Source organism: Apus apus, chromosome 2 (assembly GCF_020740795.1).
Source record: "Apus apus isolate bApuApu2 chromosome 2, bApuApu2.pri.cur, whole genome shotgun sequence".
Taxonomy (NCBI): Eukaryota; Metazoa; Chordata; class Aves; order Apodiformes; family Apodidae; genus Apus; species Apus apus.
In genome coordinates, this window is record NC_067283.1 from 32962295 (window position 1) to 32975873 (window position 13579).

Sequence of the window (13579 nt, forward strand, 5' to 3'; positions counted from 1 at the left end):
AAGTAAATGAGTCACATATATGGATAAACTGAATCCTTCTCACTATACCCACATTTTGAACAAATTAGATAAACTGAATGTAGGTCTTGATTTATCTTCATTTTTCACTTTGGGTGAGTTCACTTGAGAAACTTAAGGACAAACCTTTTGTCATATTCCTAATTCAGCATCCTAACCAGGACCAACAAGGCGAGGAGCAGTTCACACCTCCTGTAGCCAAGCCCCACCAGAATGCGTTGCCTGAGCTTCCCGCTAAAGGTGACACTAGAAGGAACCGCCTTTCAGAACTTAAAGTTGAACCAATATTGACAAAAGTGGCATCATTTATGTCTGTCTTTATGTTTTCACATTTCAGTAGTTCAGATTTCCCTGAAAATTCTTTGAGATCTTCAGCACATGGAAGATTAGAATCAGTAATTTAGTATTATAATCAGAGTAATTAAGGCCTTTCATAGATACCAGAAGGTGATCAAGGAGAACTCTTCTCTTCTCTGCAAGGCTTAGATTGTGCTATCAGGATTAAATGAACCTCATCTCATGGCTAATGAAGTTTTTACTATTCTATTAAACTAAAACTTAATCTCTTTAATCTCTTAAAATGCTGTCCCATTGGCCTTTCATACATAATTTCTGTCCAGACTTTGTCTATTTTAGTATAGTCATGTGGCATATTTAGCACAGACAAATGGTTTTAGATTTTACTGATTTTAAAGTACTGTCAAGTAGATGAACAAGTATATATTCTCTGTATATCGACAGCCTAATTCATGGGTCTGTAATTTCATTTTAGGCCCTTTCCATTAATCCATAGAACACCAGTGACCTTTCAGGAAAATACCTGTCAGTGTTTCAGTGGATCAGTGCTGCTGCTTTTCAGTTAGGATTATTAAAAATGAAAAAAAACAGTAACACCCTAGAACTGCAGAATGACAGTAATTTTAGATACTGGTTTTTTTAGTCTGGTTTAAGAGAGTGCATTGTAACAATACATAGTGGAGTGATTAATGACATTTCAGTAGGTTTTTGCATAGCTTCCTACCTAAAGAAAAAAACAGCAAAACAAGCCCCGCAAAATAGTAGGAATATATTAGCTGTGTACCTTTCACAGCTTCCAGTAAAATTTTATATGGAATCCTAAAACCTTTATTTTGAAGAATAGCCATTTCAACAAGAATTTTAGCAGATGCGGAGGACACTAAAGGAACTTCTGAAAGTTCCTTTTGTTTTGCTTTAGAAAGTCTGTTAGGCACACTTGGCACAAGCTATGAATGTGACCCTGATTTTCAAGCTCTTGAAAGGTTTGAGTAAAATGACATTTCTGTAATACTTTTATTCTCTCCCTTTTTTTCAAGTGCATATTAAGTACACATCTGAAGAAGCCACATTTTACTCCTTTATTTTAGGTTTAGGTAGCAGTCACAAGAGATTAGATGTTGTTAAGTGTAATGAAGCATAAAGATGACAAGATAAATGACCAGAGGCCTTTCAGCTTGATCACATCCTCCACTGCATAATGGTACAAGGTTTTGTATTCCAGACACATATGTCACCTTGGGGTTGAAATCATACTAGATGATTCTGAGTAAGTACAACTAAGATAGCTTCTCCCCCCCCATTTATCTTCCTGCTTTAAATATAGAACGGAAAATGAGTCCTTCTGAGTTAAGAGATGAGTTAATTCCATGTGGGATATGTGATGGAAAGTTCTCTCTAAAATAAACACAGTAAAAAAGTTGTTCTTTCACATTTTAGGGGGAAGGAATGCTTCTAGTTAGAGTACTAGACTAGACTGATACTGCTCTCTTTTAGGACATTAGTTGTTGACTAGTACATATAGCACTATACATTAGAATCATTAATTGTATCATAGCAAATTATTTTTCGGTAGTTTTTTTACTAAACGTCTTTAAAATCTCGTGCAGAATGTTACTTCTCATGTTGTACATTAGTTCCAGCAACTCTGATATGAATTATATGCTGGTGTGCTTTTAAAAACCTGAAGAACAAGAATCTGCCACAGAGCCTACACTGTACAAATAACTTTACAAATTATTTAACTGGTATTAAAAAAAAAAACAACTGACTAAAGGTCTCAGTTAATACATTGTATCAGCTTCTATTAATTTAGTTGCCCCATTACAGAAAGACACTATTGATGGAATTTATTAGCAGTGTTTCATTAAAGCCAGTGGAGGGCAGACTTGAATTGGAAACTATTTTGCTACTTCAGTTACTTGAACTTAAAATACCAGATAATCCTCTCGAGCTCAAAGCTGATGACAATCTCATAACTTCTTTACTATTCTATTTACACGTGTGCTGGATAAAAACTTCTTTACAATTGCTGTTTGACAAAAGGAGTGGTTTGCTATGTTGCAGTAAGAATAGTGAATGTTTAAATAAAGATGCTAATAAGAAAGTGGGTCAGTTGGTGTATTAGCAGCTATGTCTTACAGGGGAGAATTCACATTGCTTAATAATCATGTATATCTTAAAGTGGTTTTTCAAAGCTAGTAAATATCATTATCATTTTACAGATGAAGAAACTGAGCAGTAGAGTGGTAGCTTTTCAAGTTATCCATCTAGATGACCTACAAAAGCAAGAACAAAATCCATATTTCTGAGATTTAGCCCAGTGCTCAAGCATATCTGTGACAAGTCTAACCCTTATGGAAGTGATTGCTGGCAGCCCAAATTGCTGAGGAGCTCACACTGATGAAATAGGCAGGTAATCTGACAGACAGGTTGTAGACCTTGAGAAGAATATTCTTAAGAAGATGGGTGGCAATCAGATTGGATGGCTAAAGATCTGTTTTAAGAATACTATTTTGTTATTTAAAAAAGCACTCTATATTTTTATTTATGTTTGTCATTTTTAAAGTAGGTTGTATGCTTTCCCATGAAGTGCCTTTCTATGTAGACCTTTAAAGCCATTCCAATTTCAGTACTAGGACATGTATGGTTAAAAAGTCAATTTGCATATAGGTGAAGGATTAATATGTTAATAGACTGTTCCTCCCTTCCCTTCATCTTTAATTATGAGGGTCTCAGATTATGAGTGCTGCAATAGGCTCCCTGGTAACCCACCAAACCCACCGTATTTACCTGTGGTCAGTAACATTTGTGGGATTAGTATGACTACCCGTTTTCTTTATACGTTTAGGTCATTACCCATCGTAACAAATTTTTAGATTATAAAAATATTTTTATTTATAAGCCTTAGTATACACTTCTGTTTCTAGAGAAGACAGGATGCATTTGTGAGTCCACACCTAGAGTATTGCATCCAGTTTTGGGCACCTCAATTCAAGACAGATATCGAGGTGCTGGAGCAAGTACAGAGGAGGGCAACAAAGCTGGTGAAGGGCCTAGAGAATAAATCTTATGAAGAACACTTGAAGGAGCTGGGAATAGTTTGAGAAAGAGGAGGCTGAGGGGAGACCTCATCAGTCTCTACAACTACCTGAAAGGTCATTGTAGAGAGGTTGGTGCTGGTCTCTTCACAGGTGTCAGTGACAGAACAAGAGGGAATGGCTTCAAGCTGCAACAGGGGAGGTTTAGACTGGACATTAGGAAAAACAAAATTCATAGAAAGAGTGGTTAGACACTGGAATAGGCTGCTCAGGGAGGCGGTTGAGTCACCATCCCTGGATGTGTTTAAGGGTCGTTTGGATGTGGTGTTGGTGGATTTGGTTTAGGGGAGAACTTTGTAGAGTAAGGATGATGGTTGGACTCGGTGATCCCAAGGGTCTTTTCCAACCTGAATAGTTCTATGATTCTATGAAAGCTTGCCTGTTCTAAGGCTTGTGTAAGATATACCACACAACATTTGATGCTGCACATTGAAAACTCCATTTATAGAATAAATAAGCACATTGCACAATGCATTTTTTTCCTCTTTTTCTTACTGCTTTCTTGATGGTGGGAATTAGTCATTGGTTCATATGACTCAAATTAAAAGGACCACATTGAAAATTATAAATTAGAGTGTGAATGAATGGGCACTTACAGTTTGGCGTCAAATACAGTGTAACCTATTACCATGTTATTCATATTTTGGTATTTTTACAGACAAATCATTTTATAATAGGCATCAGAAATACCTGGCAGTGATTTAAATTAAATTAAAGCAATGTGATAATTATTCCAAAACTTACTACTGTAAATTCAAGTAATTTCAGGTTAACCTTTGAAGAAGTAAGCCCAGAGACAGAGATGTGCAGGCAGACCTTTCAGTGTTATATTCAAGATTTTCTAAGTACTTTGTGAAAGTTTGTAATAATAGATTACAATGGAGTCCCCTTTTGATTCCTTTAAGATACTTGATTATTTCTCCTTCTACTTTTTAATTTTACACCTCACAAAGAGCTGACATCTCCAAATAGTTATCACTTCTATAACTCACAGAGGCCTGAATATTCCATTATCTCAAAAGGGAAAAGACTATTTTTTTCTTCTGCAGAAGGTAAAATCTCCTCAAAATAACCACTAATTGAAGGCATTTGTTTATGGACTAATTTTATAGTAAACCACTGTATCACTCACAAAGATGCAAGAAAGGTAACAATTCAATTAACTAAAACTGCTGCTTTGAGAAATGTGCTTCCCAGTGTCCCTTTTTAATTCATCCCTAATTATACATTGCTACCTATACATTTTTAAAAAATAAGTATTTCATACTTCCAGGACAAATGGAAGGATTTTGGGAAGGATACATATAAAATACCATATTTTGAATCTACAATGAAACCTTAGTTACAGCATAGCCCCAGTGCCTTCCAGCACTGTTCAGATGTGCTGTACTGCAGTGCAAGGAGGCTTTAGCTCTCTTGTTTAATCCCCTGTCCCAGTCTCTTGCAGCAGCACCAACATGCTCTTCATTCTCAGTGCAGATGTACAATGTACTGGGGGAGCTAACACCTTCACCAGCAAGAGAGCAAAGGTGTGGGCTCATGGGAAGGACAACATCTATCTGCCCCCAGATAAACCTAAGCCCACCTTCCCAGCTTAGAGGTGGCTTTTTTTACCTTTTGCTCCACGATAAAACCCAAAACTTTCCATTATAAAATTCCCTTCATATTAAAACCACAGAGAAATCCACTTTATACTCTTGAAGTTTTTCTAGCAGACAACTTGTAAGCTGTAAACATAAAAATAATGTATACATAGAAAAAGTGTTGATAAAGCAAAAAGCTAAAATAAGGTATATAAGAAAATCAATGCTAAACTGTCCAATGGGGAGGAGGGGAATGAGGGTTCCACACACCAGTTAGGTACATTGAATACATGGACTTAAAGGAGAGTTTCGGCTTGTTACTGTTACCTGTGTAACTGATTACATCTTTCAGTTAAAACTGATAACCTTTATTAAGGGGAAACAAGCCTGAGCTTTTGAGGGCATGGCAAGATTTTCCCACTGCAAGCTTCACAGGTTTACAGCTCCACCTCTACAGTAATCTTTTCTAGATGGTGTATATTCTTCTGTTTGTACCCAGCTTTCCCTTTTGTTATATATATTTGAAATTAATTATTTAAGAGCACTTAAGATATTGCTACCTCAGAAACAAATCATTGTTACATAGGCTTGTGCTTGTTTTACTGAGAAGGCCCAACTCAATTAGAGAGAGTTGCAGATAATGCAAAATAACTGTCTTAGAGCAGGAGCTGTTGCTGTAGGCAGATTGATCAAAAGCCTGTTGCTCCATTTATTTACATGGAATCGAATGAATAGATCCTGTCTGAATAAAGAGCACAATACTGTTGTGTGCCTGTGACAAAAAATAAAGCAGCATTTTATTGGCAAAGTATACCTAGTTTTGGATTTTAAAAAAAAGACATTTCAATATGCCATGTATAAAGCTTATACAGTCGTTTCTTATGAAAATCAGTTACTCTGGTAATGTACTTCCAGAAAGGGGAGTTTTAATGATGGTGAAAAGATACTTCTACATGTATGGAAATGAAAGCCTGGTCCTATCAAGTGGCCAGGACCCTTCAATGTGTGCTGAGGTGTCCTTCTCCCTTTTCAGTAAGTTAAGTGTGTTTATACTTTCTGTCACAGGTAGCAGAAAACCACCAAGGATTGGTTCCATGTTTACAACTTTGTGGAGTCTGCTACTTGTGAGCAGACTCTGCTTACATTATCTGAAACTACTAATCATCTCATTCCTGACATACTCCAGCCCCCAGCAGCCTGCTGCAACTTCTTTTGCACCTTCTGCAAATCTGTGTATAGCAATTTCTTTTTCTCCCCAGTTGGCTCCAAGCCAGAAATACATCAGTTTGCACAAATGCTTCCTAGCCTTGCTCATTCTGCTTTTCTTTTTTTTTCTTTCTCTGTTTTTTTTTCTTTCTACTTCTCTGGATGTTGTATGCTTTTGTTGTAAATTTAGTACTTGTGCAGTTTTCTATATAATAAACCAGTGGTTACTGTCAACTTTCTAAACTACTGTTTGTTCCAGTTTAAGTGCACTGAATAAACTTACTCCTTCCTGGTCATTTTGTGGGGATTTTATGGTAACATAGGAGTCCTAAAAACAAAGACATTATTCAGCTCTCTGATAAGGTTGTATTCTTCTTTCTCAGGAGGGCAGAAGGTCCAGTTCATAGCAGAGGGCTGCAGCGGAGGCAGAGTAACTGGCACTTGGAAGGCTGAGAAAACATTAAGGCACAAACATTTCTCACAAGCTGCCTGTCAAGTTGCAGTGTCTCTGGACACTGAGAAACTGGTTTGTAACTCATAGAAAAAGTCATGCTTGCCCCAGGAAGTACACTGGTACGCAAACTAGCCTCTCCTATGTTAATTCTGAAGAGCCTGCATCTCACACACGTAGGTGTATCTAAACTGCTATGCATGCATTGTATGTACGTTAGTGTACATATACAGTAGAGAACTGTAGGTTTTCAGAATTAATTTAAAATGAGCCAGCTTAGATATCAACACCAACACCCATACTGAGTATGTATGTTCATACGAGCACATGCATATACACATTAGTATGATGATCAAACATTGGAATAGTCTCCCAGGGGAAGTGATGGATTCCCCACATTGGACAGTTTTAAGTCTCAGCTGGACAGGGTGCTGAGCCATCTTATATAAACTATAGTACTACCTAGAAAGGTTGGACCAGATGATCCTTGAGATCCCTTCCAACCTGACATTCTATGATTATCAAATAGGAAACAAACATTTGAGACAATCAGTCCTTTAGACAACTCTGCATTTTTTAGTGGGCAACCAAAGCTGCTATAGATTAAAAGTAGCCAGTTTCCAAATACCTGGAGACATTAAATAGTTTGGGACAACTCTGCTTAGTTGCAAGAAGTCTATGGAAAAATTCACTTGGCAGCAGCTCTTTCCTCAGTAATTCTGTGCCTGTTCTTAGGATGTATCTGCCACTTCATCTATTAATTTTTTTATTTAAGTCTACTTACAGTAAATAGCAACAGTTTAAAATAATCCCACACTAATGCAACACGTAAAACCAGAGTGGTTTGGGTTGGTAGGTACCTTAAGGATCATCTAGTTCCAACTCCCCTGCATTGGCAGGAGCACCTTCCACTAGACCAGGTTGCTCAAAGGTGAATCCAACCTGGCCAAGTTTGGTAGGATATTTGGCAAAATTTTAATTCCTGTAACTCAAATGAAGTTTAGTTTTATGCAACACAAACCAAACAGACTTCTGTAAGGCATTCAGCACAGGACTATAGCAGCTTTCAGCTCCACCAGTGCAGTGATCAATAACCTGACACGTTACTGTTATGCCAGAGCAAGTGACATATGGCCATGTAGCTGTACATTATAATTAATCACTGATTTACAAGAGAAAGAGGAGAGACTGTTACATTCAATTAACTCACCTTCCTTTCAGCTGACAGGCAGCTGAGCACTCAACACTTACTATACTTCTTTGCAAATTTCCTTCTCCACAAGCATTATAATTGCTGTAATTAGCACTAATCAACAGTGACAACAAAACTATCATGTCATCTCTACAATGCAGTAGCTTATGAAAAGTTAGGATTTATCAGTTTTATTAAGTAGCTAACCAGCATTTCTCTTTTATCATACATTCTCATATGGTTCCATGTAGGTTTTCTTCAGATAATTCAGTTGTCTTCTATTTAACTCTACAGAAAACTATTATTTTCCCAAGAAAAATGAATCAGGATGAGTTCAGCTGATGACAACCACACAAAATGGTATGTGAAAAATTATACAGATGCTCCATGTTTGCTGTTGAATGAGAGCAAATATTTTCCATCATGCTGTTTCTTTTCCTACAGACTGTTAGTCTGTAGAAAAAAGGCTGCCTAAGCACCCTGAACCTCCTTTTTTACTTTCTCCCGTTTTCCATATGACAGCCTGCTGTCACAGGTGCTCAGCAATTTATGTGACTTGACATTTTGATTTGCCTGTCAGAATAGCGTAGAGGTTAGGAGGTGACTGACAAGGCCTGGGGAGGTAATGCTAATACCTTGCTCACTGAGCAAATACTGAGAGATCTGGTTAAGTCACTACAGGACATTTTTATTCTGACAGAAGGACCCACAGAATGACTTCAGGATTGTAAGCCTGCCATGCTTCACGTCATCTGTCCAGGTAATGAAAGCTGTGAAGAAAAAGTTTAATGCAAGGACTTTCTATAGCACACTACAACAAACCACATGGAGGCTTCTGCTGTAATTGCTGCAACCCTCAGGAAATGTAATCTACTGTGATAATGAGAAGCTTCAAGGAGATCAGCCTGACCTTGAGTCACTGGATTGTTCTTGGCATAAAGAGCCCACTCTACTCAGACCATGTACTGTGGCATGTAAATGAAGCTGGGGGTTACACTGGTGCCTGTGGTGGGAACAATGAACAGCTCAGGCTCTGCACTGCCCAGGATGCCAGACCTTTTACTGTCAATTCAGAGAAGTAGTTGTGACACTGACTGCAGGTACATTTTGCTTTAGCCTTCGGATGTGCATCGCTATGTCCTTGTACTGACTGGCTGGGGGAGACAATGTCAATATTCTTGAAAATGTTTTCTTACACATGCTGGTCTCAGCCCCTGTTCTTGCTACTTCCCCTCTTTTGCTATTTTCCTTGTTCTGTTTTTGAAGTTAAGGAATCTGCACGTGTATTTTAATTTTATTTGCAAAAGTTGAATTCCATTTTTTCTTCTAGCAGTTTAGTTCAAAGACTTTCTGATCCCACTGGATTCTTCACACTTCTTCTCCCCCTTCACTCAGTCCCTTACAGGTGCTCAACTACACTCTTTAAGGGAATTACATGTCCAGTGTCAACTTTCCGTAGGAGAGTCCTCCCCTTCTTAAGGTGGCAAATACTAGAGACTCGCCTTCAACTAAGTTTTCTTTGAGCATTTGTTTTTTTGCTTTCTTTCAGGCCAATAAGCTTCACTGTGCAGGCATCTCCGTTTTGCATAGTTCACCCTTTTGAAATAAACAGTCCTTTCATTCAAGGTCTATTTTTATTACTTGTCTAAAGCAACAACAAAAAGTTATTTTCTCTAAATCTCTTACCTCACAATAAGTCTTGCACAGTGGTACAATTAAATCTTGTGTAGAAGTACCAGAGCCCCAGCTGAACAGGGTGGTTTGTACCACCAAAGGGCATTCTTGTCAGAATTCCCACCTACAGCTGATTTCTTTCTTTTCCCAGTTTCAGGAATCCATTTTCCAGCAGTATGCAATGTGAAGATGCTCAAAGCCTGAAACAGCACATCCTGTTCCTGGTTCAGGAGCAATTTGTTGAACAAGAGTATCAGTTAAAACTTCCAGAAGCAGTAAGGACCTACAATTATTGACAGCATTTGTCTTCCAATCTATATCAAGAAAATTGAAGCCTCTCCTAATGACAGTTTCTGTTACTGTTCCTCTGCCAGATTACAAATGCCTCTCCAAAGATATACAGCAGATGGGTAATGCTATCCCACTAAAACGTTTTTACAGTCCTTTTTCTAAGATTTTAGTCCCAAGACCATATAGTCATTACTATTTTTTTTAACCTGCCACATTGTTCATGTGCTGCACTACTCCAACCTTAACTTTACCTATGCCTGTTCTCAATACCATGGATCTCTCCATGCTTACAGTCCACTTACCATAGCTGTTCCAGTGTATTATTTCTCTAGCAAATATTTTCACATATTGCTGTACGAGTGGTGTTACTCGTTATGTAGCTCCTTGCATTACTAAAAAAACAAACCCATCTAAGTTGCATCACCAAACCAGTGAGACAAGTGACAATTTTTTAAACTGGAATTTCTTGTAGTCAGATCTACAGCTTGTCCTTGTGTAGGGTGGACAGATCAGCTTCACTGTTGTTCATAGACAGCCTTGTTCCATCAGGCCAGACCTGCTGTTTCCATGTACCTTTTGAACCGCAAGCTCCTCATTCCCCTTTGATTGCTATCTGCCAATCTTGAGATGTCTTCACAGCTTCCAACCCTCCATCCTTACAGACTTCTCTTTCACACCTTGTAAAGTTAAATCTGACCAAAGACTGTGGCCTTTGCATTGTCTCTTCCATAAACTTCCTCAGATATCCAGCCAATGGCTAGTCCATTCACCAAGTCTTAATGACATTGTTTCCTCCAGTTTGAGAGGCAGCTCAATAGCCAGCCTAGTGGCCATCCCCTTTAAGAAAGTAAAAAAACTCTTCACATCACTCATCTTTTTCTTTAATCCTCTAACAAAAACAGTCCAGAAGCTCCTGACACTTTGGCTTCGGGTACCAGTCATGTGTTTCTTGACACCGAAGCATGACAAGAAAATCATCAATGCTTAAACCTACGGAACAGAGCACAGCTGCCAGTTCTGCCCACGAACGCCCCTCTAGTCAAGCATTAATGTCCTGTATTTGTTACTGTGGTAGTACCAGCACTCAGATTTCTCTTCAAGAGGGAAACAGGGGCAAAAGTTTTTGGCAGAGGGGGAGAAGGGGCAGAGCAACATGGCACAAGCCCTGCCTGGTGGGAAGATCCTTTGTCCCCAGTTGCAGGTGGGAGCTGTGGGAAAAGAGGTTTCCTCCAAAAGCCACCCTCCTCCACTAAGCTCTCAGCTTTATGTCTCTTGTTTTATGCGGTTTCTTCATTCATTCAAAACAGCCTACAGAGACAGGCAGAGCACAGCCCAGTACAAAGTGCACTTTATATAATGTGTTCCTCCTTTCAAGCATGAAAAAGACCTGTCCCTTAGTTCTTGGGCTGTACAGTGCCTGCTCTTATTAGAGTAGGAAGGAATAATTATAGGGATTATGAACGTGGTACTGAATGTCAAGGCAAATTAAAGTTGTTCAATATCTCAAGATGGAATAAAGATTCTTCCACCTAAGGTGTTGCTTTTCTGCCTGAAACTAAATTATGGCATCAAATGCATTCTAAGTGGATCTACCTAATAGCTAATTTTATTGGCATATTTAAGAAGTTACTTATCTCACCATTACCAGAATGCATAAAAACTCCGTACTTGGAAACATCACAGAGGTTTGGTTTTTTTCCAGTACTGCTCCTAAGGTACAAAATCACTGTCATTCATCCAGAACAGAGTGCAGGTATCATGCTGCAGTATGGATCATGGATGCCAGTCTTTAAGGAAACAACAGATCATACTGCATGGGATCTTGGAAAAATCTATTGTCCAGCAATTTCTTCTTTAACTGATTTGTCCATGTGCAAGTTTTATTTTCGGTAATGATGCCAAAGCAATAGACTAAACCCTTTAGAAGCTGGATCACAGTTTTTCAGGGGATCAGCAGCTGAAGCTCTGCTTTAGCTCAGCACAGTGTCCAGTCCAAGACTTCTCCAATTGGGTCTTTGAGATCCAACCTGCTGCCGTTCCTCACCATGGAGGTCTGCCCACGCAAAGGGGGAGTACAGGAAGCGCCCTCCAGCTGGTGATTGCACTGCTCTCTATCCTCACTTGCGTGGCCACACCAAGGCCTCAGTGCAAAGCTGGCAGCACTATAATGCATCCCAAATTTGGCAGGAATCCTGTCTCTGGCAAAGACTAAAGGAGTCATGAAGATCTCTCCTTGGCCCTTCACTGAGCTGGGGAAGACCTGAACACATGAAACACATTCAGGTTTATGCTAGATTCAAAGGCAATGCCTTTGCAGCATGATTTCCTGTCCTGATAGAAGGAAAAATTAAGTTTTCATGGATAATGAAAGAAGTTCAAAGTTATGAATTCCAGAGTCTGCAATACATTTGAGAAGCTCCTTCGCAGACTGTATAGTTAAGAACCAAGCCTCAGATCTGTCAGGGGATTCAGCTAGAACCGAACAGGTATTTTTCAGTTATAAGGATGCTTTACTGCTGTTCTACCTTTAAATCCAAAAGCTGCTAAAGCTATTACATACTTTTAAGTGGAAACCTGAAGCAAGAATGGCAGAAACAGAAATGGTATTAAAAGATCTGTGCTCTGGTTCTTTCATTCTTCCCCGCTTTAAACATTTAGAAATGCAATTACTTCATGATTACTCAAATCATCTGAACAGATATAGTTTGAATTGTAGCTCCCAGTACCTGTCCCCATTATTTCAAGCTGATCCTTACATCCTGGCCACCAGTACTATTAAACCTGATCTGTTCTTCCTAGACATCTGCCTGCTTATAAAGCCTTTAGTAAAAACTGAACAGCTGCTCACATTCAGAGCTATGCTACAGTGATTGATGCTATACTAAGGCTTATTTTGACTTTATGCAGCAAGGGGGACGTATGGATTCAGTTCAGTAGGAAGAGGTAATGAGGCTGCAACGCTAAGACAGTTGTTTAGGATGAGAGGGAAGTGAGAGATAAAATGAACACTTGGAGTGTTACAGGGGATCTCCCTATCTCAGGATGTGCCGAATCAGTTTGACCGTACCTGTATCTTTCTTCAGTCAACACAGGGAGAGCTGAAATTAGTAGTTGAGATAAACAGCTGTCGGATTGGTTTTCTTTAATGGCTGAAATGAAGAACATAAATCCCAACAAACTAACCAGTAAATAATCTCAGGAATATCAATGCTGTTATCTTTCAAAAGTCTTTCAATTTTGCTATTATATCAGGTTTCTTAAACACATTTTTTTAGAGGCAGGACAGTCTGCTGAAAGCTGATGCTTGCTGGCTTGTACTTGATTCTAAATTGTATATAAACTTATCTCAATTATTCAATCCAAATTATTAGCCAAGCCTGAACTACATGTTATTAACACTAATAAAACTACAACGCATTTTAACAACAAAAAATAATTTAAAAAATATTTAAGAAATTATTTATAAAAGGACTAAGTGCAAGATCCTTTACCATTTCTGTTCAAATCAATTTACTCTTGGCAGGTAATACCAAAAGGAAAATACACTAGTGACAGTACCACTTTGTAGTGCCTAGCTACATTTATTTTAGATGTTATCATGTCATTGACATCAGTGCTCAGTCCCAATCTTTGCCAGCTCTGACAGTCTCCCCAACAGTTCTACAAACTTCACCTTGACTAGCTGAGAAGGAAACTCTCTATGTGTGTGTATACATATAAATGTATATACAACACATGGTTTATGTATTTTTTAAAAGGAGTCACTGTT